This window comes from Notothenia rossii (genome assembly GCF_949606895.1).
Source record: "Notothenia rossii genome assembly, chromosome: 5".
NCBI lineage: Eukaryota > Metazoa > Chordata > Actinopteri > Perciformes > Nototheniidae > Notothenia > Notothenia rossii.
Genome location: NC_136903.1, coordinates 53,551,576 through 53,565,579, shown reverse-complemented (window position 1 = coordinate 53,565,579; position 14,004 = coordinate 53,551,576). Strand labels below are relative to the sequence as shown.

Here is a 14,004-nt window from a genome sequence, read left to right as displayed (position 1 = left end):
AGCACCAACAGACAGTTTGATACAGAATTAATGTTTTGGATTCAAAGTCAATTACGACATGCAGCTGTTGATCCATCAGCTGTTTTTTTTTTTTTTTTCTGACGCTTGATGGGAATAACTCTTGGAGTTTATCTTTATGTTCTCTTTGACCTTTGCAAGTTATCTTTCTAAATCAGACATGATTACAACTCCACTCCGTCTACATCTTCTCAACTCTCGTCATTTTTGTTTTTGCCAGTTCTTTAACAATTAACTGGATCTTCACAAAGGCAACTTTCTGTCCTTTATATTGTAATTTGGTCTCTTTAACTGTCTAAATCAAGAAATATCTGATAAAAGCCAAGGACTGATGAAGATGTCAAATGACAGTCAATGTATTTTGACCAGTTTCCAAATGCAGGCTTTCAAGTCTTCATGTCAAACCCAGAAGTTAGCATCTCAAGCACTTCCTCAACAAATCGCCTGTTACAAAATAAGCTCTTTGGCAAACAAGAGGATAATCTCCACATATTAACCCCACTTATTAAAGCGTTAATGCAATACCCAGAAGTAAAACGCTTACGGTGGGCTGTAAAGGAACTACAGCACGGTCTAATATTCGGTGTGATGACATTTAGAATCTTGTGAGCAACTGCCGTTTTTGACACATCGAAGCATCAGACATGAAAACTCATCAGCTTGCATTAACCATATATCTTATTCGCCAAAATGCTGACTCAGGTTTGCAGGTTTTAGGATGCATTCCTGCTCTACTCATTACCACATAAAATATTTTAACAGGATCTAAGCGGTCCAAACAGCAGCATGTCTGGAACCAAAAAAGGAGAAATAAAAAGATCAGGTTTGTAAAACAACAGTGACAGTAATAAGAGTACGCCAAATCCAAAACACAGGGGATCTGAAATCCGACAATTGGATTCAAATCTGTGTAACACAAATGTACCAGTGCTAATGTAATAACTCCACTCAGTGCCTTTCTAAATGTTTCCTCAGGTGGCATCAACCTCCTTGCAGTTTAATATGATGCGACAGCAGGAAAATCTCCCGCTCTGAGCTGTCAGCAGCAGTGTGCGGGCGACAGACCTTCGCTGACAACGTCTCGTTAAGAAGGCTCGTTAAGAGACCCCTCGTTAAAGGGAGCACTTTCAACCCAAAAACCGATGCTGAAGTTCAACTGATTAGTCCAAAATAATATGATACATGCAGGAACTGTGACATGCAACAACAGAGTGTGTCAAATGTTTAAGAGTTGAATAGCTTAGTGTCTCTTCCTCTACTGCGTGCTTCTTGATCATCCACAATCACAGGATCATTAGTGGAGAGTTGCTGACACTTAATACTTTCTTTCTTAGAAACTTTTTTTTTCTTTTTTTAATGTGTCATTGTGTTGTTGTGTGCAGTCACCAGGGATACAAGTTATTACATCTTTAATGTGTCTAAATAATATTGGAGATCCTGGGCCCAGGAGTTCAAAACTTTTAATCTCAATCAGATCCGATCAGATTTTGAAATCCCATTTTTGTGATCCAGGATCAGACAAGTCGGCCAAATTTTGTCCCTGGAGTTCAAAGCAATTCAGGATAGGATCAGCCTGATCCAGATTACGATTTTTCAAGATGACTAGATCCTCAATATCAGTGCTTTAATCCTACCGATTGCCATCTAGTGGACATAAAAAATAATAAAAGGAAGACGAGACCACATTGCAGAGACATCTATAATGTCTAATTATATTTTTTTATTTGAAAGGTGATGACAGATGATGGAATTTTTTTTGTTGAAGATATTTTTACTTTAATCTAAATTACATTTGTGATTGACAATCTTTGCTGTGATACTTTTATGAGCATAAACATTTATGTCATCAACATTTGGGTAAAAACAAAATAGGCCACCACAAACGTGAGCAAAAATGGAAATTTCCCATGAAGGCTAAAAATTGTGTATTATTTCAGTTAACAAACATTGCCATCTTATTTAAATTGAAACATATTTTTAAATAAATTGTACAGTACATTTTGCTCTGGTAATCCACTGGAAATCCACCCCTCTGGTGGGATCAGGATAATCCAGTTTTTTGAGATCAAACTGATCCCAATCCTGTGTTGTCGGTTTGAACTACCCATTTTTGAAGATTTGATCCAGATTAAAGCTTGGATTGGATTTTCTGATCTAATCGGATATCAAAGTGATCCTAATCCTGTTTTTTGGTTTTGAACTCCCCAAAATCCAAATCTGATTTGATCAGATAGGGATTAAAAGTTTTGAACTCCTGGGCCCTGGAGTTTATATTGTTTCTGATGGGTGACAAACTAAATGGAAAAATCTAAATAAAGAGTGGAAGTATACCAGTCCGTAGATTTCTACTGCGGGAATGAGGACAATTTTATGGGGGTGCTGAAAAGTGCCATATAACTTGTCATTCCAAAATATATTTGGGGACCATAAATGTAAAATTGAGCGCAAAGTGAAACACATACAGACAAATAGCTCTTAAGTCCTGTTATTGTATTTTGGCCCATTCATTTCTTTTTCTGGCCTGCAAAACTCATATCAACCACCTTTCCCAGCAGCATCAGAGAGCTCTAATAAACCAACTCTTTACTACACTAGCTAGCACCAAACGCCTCGTGACAAAAGTGGAACATTTTGCAGCTAAATAGCCAAATGTTTTTCATTCGAACATTCATAATTGGGTTATTTACTGACAAATGTTTATGGCATAGAAAAACACTTAAAATATTGTAAGCTTTTGTTAACCACAGACCTTGTTTAAGGCTTCTAACTACAAACACGTCTAAATAACCATTGACTTTGAGACAAGGGAACCGGGAAGTGGTAATCTCAAGACTCAAGATTCAAAGGTTTTATTGTCATATGTGACCTGCTCCATCGAAATCAGTCGCATTGACCCAAAGACACATTTTGAGTTGTATACACTGCTGGAAAGAGTAGATTCCTAGCTTTCTAATGATATCAGGATTGTTTTTGTACTCCAAATATTAAGCAAAAGTTGTCACATTATATAATGACTATCACGAATCATAATTTTGAGAAAAAGGCCTTCAAAGTTTTCTCTTCTCTGGAATCCATCGATCTGATTGATTATTAGCGGCTAATAAATGATCAAAGTAGTACAGAGGGGAAATATTGTCGTTTGGATTACTGGTCTGGGGGAAGCTCACAAGTGTAAGGGCCTAGCCAGCATGTTGATGTTTTTGTTATTGTTCCGGTTTTCATTTTTGTTTCTCTCATTTCAGTCTCAGCTTTCCTGCCCTTGATTGAACTCCACCTGCTTCCCATCCCTAATTAGCCTCACCTGTGCCCCATTGTTATCTCTCCCTCTGTCTACTTAGTCTGCATCCACATTCCCTTCAGTGCCAGTTCATCTTAGTTATTCCTAGCGTTCCAGCAGTGTTTTTCCTAGTATCTGATTCCAAGTGTACCTGACCCAGCTTCGTGTTCTGACCCGGTCCCTGTCTACTCCTCGTCTGTTTTGGTAGCCTTATTGACTGATCTCCCATGTACCGAACCTTGGCTATAAAGACCTTTTTTGCATCCTAAGCCTCTGTGTCTGAGTCGTGCTATTGAGTCCTCTACTTGTGTTCATTCAGTCATTACAGCGAGTGTGTGTGTGAGAAACACCGGCTGTTGTTATGCCTGCGGTGACGTCAAGTTACTCTGTTCTCCGCTTGTAATTATGCCGTTACAAGCTTCAAAGTTGTATTTATCATCTGAATTTTCCGAAAAACAAGTTTAATATTCTGAAAGCCAAGACTTTGTTTATTTGAAATCAGATGAAAACAAACTGTAATGGACCCTGCCGTGTTATCTATGATTCAGTGGCGGCCGGCCCATAGGGGCGCTGCCCCCCCTCTTCCCACATTAAAAATAAAAAGAATAAAAAAATATAGGCTATATTTAAAAAATATTTTTTTTATTTTTAATAAACAAGGTAAATATTATAATTGGTATCAGTAAAATGTATAATCTACAATAAAATGGCGTTTAAAATTGTTTTACGATGTCTAAAGTTACTGATAAGTCACATGTTTCCTGCCTGGTCTTGCCTGTGTATCATTACCCTCTCTCGTCTGGGCGCTATGCAAAGCGCCCTGACGAGAGTGCAGCAAGTGCAGCAGAATCCAACTGTTGCTATCTTTAAACTATGCTGCTGAAACATAATTTCAGCCAATCAGCATCATCAAATCTGATGGTCACAGGGCGCCTACGTCAGCGCCCGGTGCAATCTGTGAGTTGTTTGGACTTGTATCCAAGGAGACAAAACAGGAAGCTGGCATACACTCTGGGAGCTATCATTAGCAGCTAATATGAAAACTCAGTTTTTGACATAAAAATGGAATTATGGATTATCAATAATTTTTTCAAAGTGACAGACACATTGGATTAACCTATGGATTAATCCAATTAATCAGCCGCGTTTTTCTTGTTTTTGATCAGAATAACAGCAAAAGGTGAGCATATCTCCGTGTTTTGCTACCTAAAGCTACGTTGTGTGATGTCTGTATTTGCTTCCCCTGTCGCGAGATCTGATAGCTCAGTGATGATACTTATATTTCTAGAATCTGTGGAATCTCAGCTTGTTAGCTAAACTTGTTTGTGCATATCCAATAAGTATATTGATTGATTTATACCTAGATTGCATTAGCATTTTTTCGCTCAGGGCTCATTTAGACGCTTCTTGTGAGACTTGTGTTTTGTTTCAGTAAACATGGTTCATATAATCAGTTCGCTGAGTTTCTTCCCGTTAAATAAGTAGGACAGATGAATAGTTCATTACATTGTAAGAAGCCCTGAGACACAGTTTTGTGAGAAGAAAAAAAAACGGGGGAGAAAAGCCCCTTAACAGGTTAAATGGGAATTAAATAATTTTAAGTAATTTTGAGTGTTCCCAAAGCCCCGGTCTTCTGCAGTTTGTGTGGGCCTACTGTACTGTTGCACAGTTTATACCACATGTGTCAAACTCAAGGCCCGGGGGCCAAATCAGGCCCTTGGTAGATTTACTTTCGGCCCGCAGGATAATTTCTAATTACTATTAGATCTGGCCCGCCGGTATATTGCACGCACACCTTCACTCAATCCTGAGGATTTCCTCAACTCAGAGCCTGACAGCAAAGATTGATGAACTTGCCCCCAAGATGAGATGCCAAGTATCTGGCTTGAACTAGCATCACAGAGCAGCTCACTGAGTTTCAATGTTTTCTTCTGCACTTGTTTTCTTGCGACAACAGGGCATGTTTGTTTTTTTCTTTGAGGGAAATAGTTTTTTTGTAGCTGTTGTTGACCTGTGGAAAAATGGAATCATAAGAAATGAAGCTGCAGATAGAGCCATAAGAAATGAATGCAACTGATTATTTAATGTTTCATGTTGTTTTTATAGGCAATAATTTAAGCTTTGTTAGTTCCAGGTTTAATATGTGCAATAAGTTCATTTCAATATGTTTTGCAATAAACATTGAACAAGTGGGGCCCTCGACTAGTACCCATTTTTCTATTTTGGCCCACTGTGTATTTGAGTTTGACATCCCTTGTTTTTACTATAAACTATGTCCAGGACGAGGTGTTCGGAAGTTTTGGAAGATTCATAGCTAACCACACTGAAGATTATGGAGGTATTGATCATCCCCCACTCTAAAATCACCAGAAGTCATAATTTAAGGGGTATTTTCTAAAAAAGAATTACCGGGGGAGCATCCACCCGGACCCCCCTAGTATTGTTTGTTCACCATTTCCACAGCCCCACCTAAAATATTTTCCACCAGCCGCCACTGCTATGATTACTATATGCCTTACATTCATAATTTCAGCGGTAGCGAGGGGGAGCAAGGGGGAGCGAGGGGGAGCGGCGCTGCGGAATAGCAGAGTGCGAGTGAGAGGTGCCTGTCATCTTCCCTTTACAAGCTTCAAAAATGTATTTATCGTGTGATTTTGGAAATAAAAGTTTCATATTCTGAAAGCCAAGACTTTGTTTATTTAAAATCAAACAAAACAATCGCAAATACACGTTTATTTTGAAATGAGCCGACTGATTTCGATCAGTCCGAGAAGCACGTGAATGCAGCATTGACCTTGGTTAGTGCAATTCTAGTTTTACAAGAATAATATATGAAATGACCATGTGAACAAATGTCAACAATTTGAATTGAATGGCTTGTTGTGACAAACTTATATTGAATTACCACCCACTAGGGCTGTACCCGAATATCCGAATATTTGTTCGTTGGAGTACTATTCGGGTTTCAATTTCGTTATTCAGATGTTCGTTTTTTTATTTTTATTTATTTATTTATTGAAATCTCCAATATCAACGTAAGAGCTTGTGCCTCTTCGGGGGGGGGGGGGGGGGGGGTGCTAACACTTAACCATAAACGTTATCGTTTATGGTCCATCACATTGTTTCCATAGCAACAACAACTTCCTGTCAACAGCGCTAACTCTCCTTCAAAATAAAAGCATGTCCATACAAAATAGGAAGCCAAGCCAAATTACACTTAAGATAATATACAACTGCAACGAAAGTAACACACACAATGCAATATTATTTTCAATTTCAAAGAACACAAATTGAGTTGTATACATTAACAAATAACTATAAAACAACAATACTGTAGAACAGTGGTTCTCAACCTGTGGTACGCGTACCCGCTAGTGGTACGCGGAGGATTTTTTAATTGTATTTAACCAGATGAAAACATTGAGACAACATCTCATTTACAATGCTAACCTGGCCAAGAAGGCAGCAACGGTTCTTACACATAACAGACATAAAAAATACAGTAAACGAAAAAAAGGAGAAAAGCAGTCACTACATTGTGCACATGGGACAGTAAGAAAGTTACACTACTTGTTACTGCAAAAGCAGCTGGTGGTAAGGACCTCAGACAACTTCAATTAAAAACAGACTATAGGGACAAGTGCCATAAGTTTGAGGCTTGATTGAATAATATTAATTAAAAAAGAAATCATACTATCAAAATACTACAATGAATGAAAATAAGCTTTAGATAACTGAAACTGTGGTTTAAATAAGTTATAATAGGCTATTGTTGTTTTTAGATTTAGAAACACATTTTTTATTTCTGGCGTTGCTAATGACGACCATACTACCCGTGAATGATTAGCGAACGTTGCTAGCAAGCTAAAGAAAGAAGAAAGCTGAATGATGTTAAAAACGTGGCTCAAAATGGGAGGTATTCAGAAGAGAGGTATTGATTGATTGTTTGAGAGGTACAGAGGAGAATATTACCAGCTAAAGTGAACAAGTGAATGAGGAGGAGGACAGTCATCAACCGAGCACAAGCCCAGGCTCAACCAGCAACGCAAACGTGATATGCACAGTCACAACGCTGTGATGGAAGAGAGAAGTGACTCAGGAAGAAGGCATTTGCTCAAAGAATGGAAAGAAGGCTGTGACCGAGGTCAAAAGTTGAAAAAGCACACACTTGTCCTTAATTGTTATCTTTTTTGCCACCACAGAAATGGCAATAGCAAACATCAGCAGACTGAAGATCAGCTATTAGCTCATCTGCTCCTGGAGGCTTTCATTATTATTGTGGAACTGAATTCTCAATTGGACATTTTCTGTTCCAATGTAGGTTGTTGCAGGAGGCCTACATTCAAACTTTGGTATAGGTCCAGGACATGACATGTGTGTACAGTTTTCATTTGTTGTGTGAGAATAAGTTATTATTTTTGTTCTTTATGTTCTCACTTGTGGTGTGTGAGTGAGTGAGTGAGAGAGAGACTGCCCTTTGTACAATAAATAATGTTATTATGAATACATTTGTATGGTGGCCCTGAAGTGCAAGATACCACAGAATTTCACAAAACACAACAGCATTTCACAAAACGCTGCAGCATTTCACAAAACGCCGCACCATTTCCGAAAACACTACAGCATTTCAGGAAACACCACAGCATTTCACATTGGACGGAAAGGGTATTTCTTTAGGGAGAACACTTCTTGTTTGTGATACATACAGCCGGCGCCGCGTCACAGTTTGGGCCGGGGCATTTCGAGGGGGAAAACAATCCTCTCCCCCTCGCCCGGCGCACTGTAAGCGCACGGATTTTAAATGTTAAACAAACATGTCATACATTGATTCATTGCAGCCCATTGACAGGGATAGATACCTTAAAAAAATTAATTTAATAGGATTGGATTCTTGTCCATATCTTATTAAAGAGTGGACGAATGATCCGACTGCATGGCCTGAAGTTTCATTCCCTGATATCTTCTGCTACCTGGTTGAATCACCCGGTAAGAGGCAAAATCACATTAACTGATTAATTAAACCTCACATAATTTCTATGTCTGACAAGGAAATTAGCACGTTTTAGTGAATTTGTTCATCACACAATGGTTGTTATTGCACAATAGCCATCATGAGCTGCATATACATATGGGTTATTGACGACTCGGTAAGTTATATCACGCAGGGATTTACACACACAGCAGCCTAAAGAACTATCGGTCCCTTGAGGCACACAACTTTTTTACAAGTGGCTTTGTTGGAGTTGTGCTCCATCATAATCTACCTTCATCGGATACCTATCTGTTCCGATGTGATGTAAAGCCATCCTGGAGGGTGACAGAGAAGCCGCACCAGACGTGGGTAGCAGTCAAGGGAGAGGGTACCATCGTCGCTGCCCACTGCAACTGCATGGCAGGGTACGTTTGTGAAAGCGTTCATTTGTTTTTGCGTGCGTGCGTGCGTGCGTGCGTGCGTGCGTGCGTGGGTGCCATAAATACGTCCAAATATATCAAAATGTTCCAAAAGAAATGTCACCAGACAGGGCAGTATTATGTAAAATCTTAGGCCCAATATCTTTAGTGATCTAGAGCTAATGGATATTTTTTTCCTTCCTTTTCAGTCTTGGTGAAAGTTGTTCCCATGTGGCTGCTGTTCTTTTTAAATTAGAGGCTTGTGTCCGCATGGGGATCAACAAAGTGCCATGCACAAGCAAAGCCTGTGAGTGGAACAAGACGTGTGTTAAAAAGATTGAGCCTGCTCTTGTTGCAGAGACAACTTTTTACACAGAGGACAAGACGTCAAAAAAAAGGAAAAGGAAAGCCCCTACCCCAAAAGCCTCTTTATCACAGCAGCAGCAGTTCCTCACTATGCTGGCTGACAGATCACCTGACTCTGTGGTATTAAATAGTTTCATGGGTTTTTCAAGGCCTTTTAAGAAGCCATGGTGTTTCAGCCAGCATGAGGTGACTGAGGAGGAGATCGAAAATGTGGAGAGAGCAACCATCCGTCAGGCATCCTGTGTGCAATGGCATCAAGAGCGGGTTGGTCGCATTACAGGCTCCATAGCCCACCGTGTCTTAACAGCTACAGAACATCCTAGCAAGTCACTGATCAACACCATATGTGAAGAAAGGCACAGGCCGATAATGAAGCCCTGGATTCAGTGGGGGAGACACCATGAGCAAGATGCCATTGACACTTATCAATATGCTCTTGGAGCTGGGAGCCCCACAGCCAGCCTGTCTTCCACCATTTACATCTGTGCCCCAGTAGATGCACCACATCAGAACCTGGTCATCAGAAAGGCTGGCTTCCGCATCTGCCAAACTATGCCATACCTGGGGGTTTCATGTGATGGCTATGTTTCCTGTGACTGCTGTGGTGAGGGTGTTATAGAGGCTAAGTGTCCTTACAGGTGGGGGCAAGACACCTCTACTGGGTACCAACAGTGGCTTGAGGACAAAAGAGGACATCTGGAAAGTCTGACAAGCTTAAAGAGAAGTCATGCATATTTCACTCAGGTATTTCAATATTTCACCTGCATATACCTGCACACCTCTAATAAGTCTGCAGCATTTTGGGCAATTATCCACAGATAATTATCCACAGATGGCATACTGTCTATAATGTAAATATTAGTGTTATGATGATTGCATTGCATTTGATTGCATTTGACAGGTCCAAATGCACATGTTTGTTACCAAACGGATGTATGCAGACTTCATCACTTGTACTCCTCAGACCTGCCTGATATTCAGAGTACAAAGAGATAAGGACTTCATCAGTGGTGCCATTAATGTGATGCAAACATTTTGGTCACAACACATACTACACAAACTTCGGGAGCTGAAAGATGCACAGGTAGGTGGTTGAATTTCCTATCAGTGTAAAAATGGCAACAAATAAGTCACTGTGACAGTTACATATTTATTTATACCAATTCATTTTGAAGCATATTATAGCTATTTCATTCAGTATCAACATAGACTACTAGACTATATGTACAAAATCAAATATCACAAAGCCTATACATTTATTTACAACATGAAAACATACATAGGCTACAAATAGAATGAATAATGGGCTTTACAATATTGGAGGAAACTGATGTTGCAATGTAATTCATCTCCGTAACATCGCTGTGATATGAAAAAAACCACAGCATTTTATATTAGTTAGGGGCAGTTTTTATTTACAACCCAGGCCTGCATGGTATGAAATATACTGTATTGTATGGCCCTGATTTACTTTAGTAAGATAAGCAAATTGTGTTTGTCTATACTTGTGACTTTGATACTAATCAGATAATAATTGTTGATATTGTGATGTTGATCAAATTGTTCTTGTGTTCTTTTCAAAGGGGGTGTACTCATTTTTGATAAGCACTGTATATGTTTCTGCTAAGTAGGCAGAACACAGTCCAGTCGAAAGCAGCACAGGGAGTGACCCATCAGGCAACACAAGTGGCAGCAGAACATCAGGCAACAGAGGCAGAGCGTCAGGCATCAGAGGCAGGGTGACAGGCATCAGAGGCAGGGTGACAGGGTGTGCAGCAGCAGAGCAGCACTGAGATAAGTTCAGGGACCTGTGGAAAGACAAACAACAGGTGGTTTTGATTAGAAAGATCCATTATGTCTCAACTGAAACCTGTTAAATGGCACAATTGGAACAATAATGACTTCTTTGTTGTATAAAAAAGTTGCATAAAATATTGTTCTCTGATGCTCATTATTAAATTACTGCACAGTGATTTTGTTCTTACTCTCAGATTCTGTAACGGTTGTACATGACACTGCCAGACAAGTTCATTAGTGCTGCACAGACATGCACAATCCTATCAATCATGGCCTCTTCTCTCTTCTGTCTTTCATCCTGCAGTCTCTTCACCAGGCGCAGAGGAAGTGGGCCATCCAGAATTGCACTAAATGTGAACAACAGTTCAATGTGTTTAAATATAGAATAACATGTTTTTAAGATAAAATGTTATCTTAAGACACCCTACAAAGTAGGGATTACACATGTACTCATTGATGTGATTAATTGAATAACGTCTCAGCACTTGTTAACCCGGATCTGTACTGTTACAGTAATTAATTTAGTTAGGGAAATGTGAACCACGTCAGCGGCAAGTAGCAACAGTGATTTGATGATGCAGCACACTCTGAATACCAAAAACATTAAAATGTGCATACTGTATGAATCTGACTGCTGACTCTATACTTACCAATGTGAATTCTGATGTTCGAAGTCACACGAGAATTTGCAACATCTTCGGCTGACAGTTATTTTCGGCCCCTCGTGAAAGACGCTGTGATGAGCTGTGCACCCAGAACAGCAAAGTCATCCTTCAAAGTGAAGCCCCTGTCGGCTAAAATATGAAATAAACATAACAAATACTTAAAAAACACTACTTTACTTCAACAGCAACTCAAAAATGGTAACTATGCGTAAATAATAAGTTCACAAATAAGACTTAAATTAGAAGAAAAAAAAACAGTTCAATTGTTACCTGATCTCCTGCATGGTGGAACTTCTGAGATAAGAAGTCTGAGTTCCTTACAATATGCACATCTGAAGCCCTCCCTCCCCAGCCTTTGGAGAGATATGTGATTGAGCCAGATGGGTGACATGTTGTCCAGTTTTTGTATTTTGAGTAGGTGATAGCTCTGTGAGAAGAGACAGTCGTTAGTAATACTTATCTATAAATTGTGTACATATACACAGACAGCCAGGTAAGTATTACAAAAACCCGACACTGTATGCATGCCATCAAAAAGAAAAATATCTCACCTTGTTTTCAGCTTCTTTGAGTGTTCAATTCTGATCTCAAAGCAGTCGATAATTGCAGTCACTCTAGGGTACTGGAAGAGAACCTCTGCTGGTACTGTGCTTCTGATACACTCTCTATCAGGCCATTTAATCAAAAAAGAAATGTTGGCGTACATCAAATCCAACCATCGGGAGAATACATCCAGGAAAGTGCTATGTGCCAGGTCAAATATTCCACACATCATATCGGTTGAGGGGTTTTGCCGCAGTTTCACCAGAGTAAAAAAGAGCTGGTCTTGTGTTGACATCTTGGATGTTTTCTGTGACTTAACAAACTGTACCAGGTACTGATGAACCTGGAGTGCTGACTACAGACGTACACATGTTTGGATTTTGGATCCCACAGGTGGCCAAACTCATCCTCCCGACGGATCGCTTGAAGCCACCGGGTTCTTCTCCTGGGCTCTGTGCTCCCGTTGGGCAAAATATAACATTTTAGATTTGGATTTTTAAGCTTGTTAGTTGTACAAAAGGGCACACAACAGCTCCTGGGCATTGTGGAAGCCGGTTTGTTTTCCCCCTCAGCGCGAACCGGATGTGACGTTTTGTGGGCGTTCCCTCGCTTGTCGACTGTATCTATTGGACAGAGCCAGCCAGAGAAGCACTGCTGTGATTGGTTGTTTTTGCTGCCAGTCAATAAATGACGCTTCGTGATTGGTCAACGCCCGACAGCGCAATATGTCCCAACCAAGCGGCAAACTCTGTGGAAGAGCCGGGACGCCAATACGGAAGTGGCACACACTGCAGTTCATATATTGGCCGATAGGGACTGACTTCAGAAAGGAGCAATTTCCATAGACCCCCATGTTAAAATGCCCAACTTTACAGCAGAAAAAAACATGTTTCTACCCATGGATGCAATAAATATTATTATGAATATAGATAGATTCCACCTTCATGATTATGGATCTGTCAGTGAATTGTTTTCTAACACGACCCTTTTATTTATATTAGGTCTTACAGTTTTTGCATAAATTAGGGCGTGGTCACATTGAGTGACGGCTCTGTGAAGTGACTGCTGCTGTTAGCTTCTTGTCTCTCTGCTAGCTGTTCCGTGAAGCTACAGGCAGGCACTCTGCCTGTTCAGCTCATCCAGGGAACCGGCTTGCCCCCGGCCGTGTTTGTTTGTTCTTCATACTTATATATCGGACTATTGTGACTCGCTCTGCGGTTGAAACAGACGGTGCATGAATGCGGTTTTGCGGCAAGTGAAATTTGAGTACTTATTTATGTGTTAATGATTTTAATCAGCTACGTAATTAATGTTACGGCTTGGGTTAGTGTGTAAGAGAGTGGTAGCGACATCGGTGCTAACGATGCTAATAGTAGCCTCCAAGTTAAAATCATAGACTATATAAACATTAAAACGAAATAGACAAGTGATAAGTGGGCTAATGCTGTACAACAAACGGCTTCTGTTTGAGGTTGATAAAATAAGGTCATCCTTGTAACTTAGAGATATGATTATTATGTAGGTAGGAACTGTATGCATCACTAAAGTTAATTTAAATTGGCTATGCTCAAGTATGTAGACAAGCTAATGTCGAAGTAGTGTATGTGAAATCAACCTCACAATAAGATGTGTGTATATTACAATTAGTAATGTCATATTTCAAGATGATTACTTAGATATTACAATATGGTTGGTTGAGCTGGAGTTCATTATTGAGCTTACACGTTAACGTCACAGTCATTTGAAGAACGAACCCAAACCTTGTTGTTTTTATTAATTGCATTACCAAATGGGTATCAAATAAACAGCAAGCATTGGTAACACAACTTCCAAAGTTATAGTAAAATAAAAAGGACCCTGACCCGGACAATACACAATCCAACATGTTCAACAGAAGAGAATCAGTTATATTGTTTGTACACATGGTACTTTACATATATATCTGTT

The 14,004-nt window shown here is 39.7% G+C and overlaps 1 protein-coding gene across 1 annotated transcript in view; it reads right to left on the bottom strand.

Annotated features, from left to right (window-relative positions):
* The window catches only part of raly (RALY heterogeneous nuclear ribonucleoprotein), a 559,745-nt gene that overhangs the window by 466,897 nt on the left and 78,844 nt on the right, over window positions 1–14,004 (bottom strand). The window lies entirely within an intron of this gene.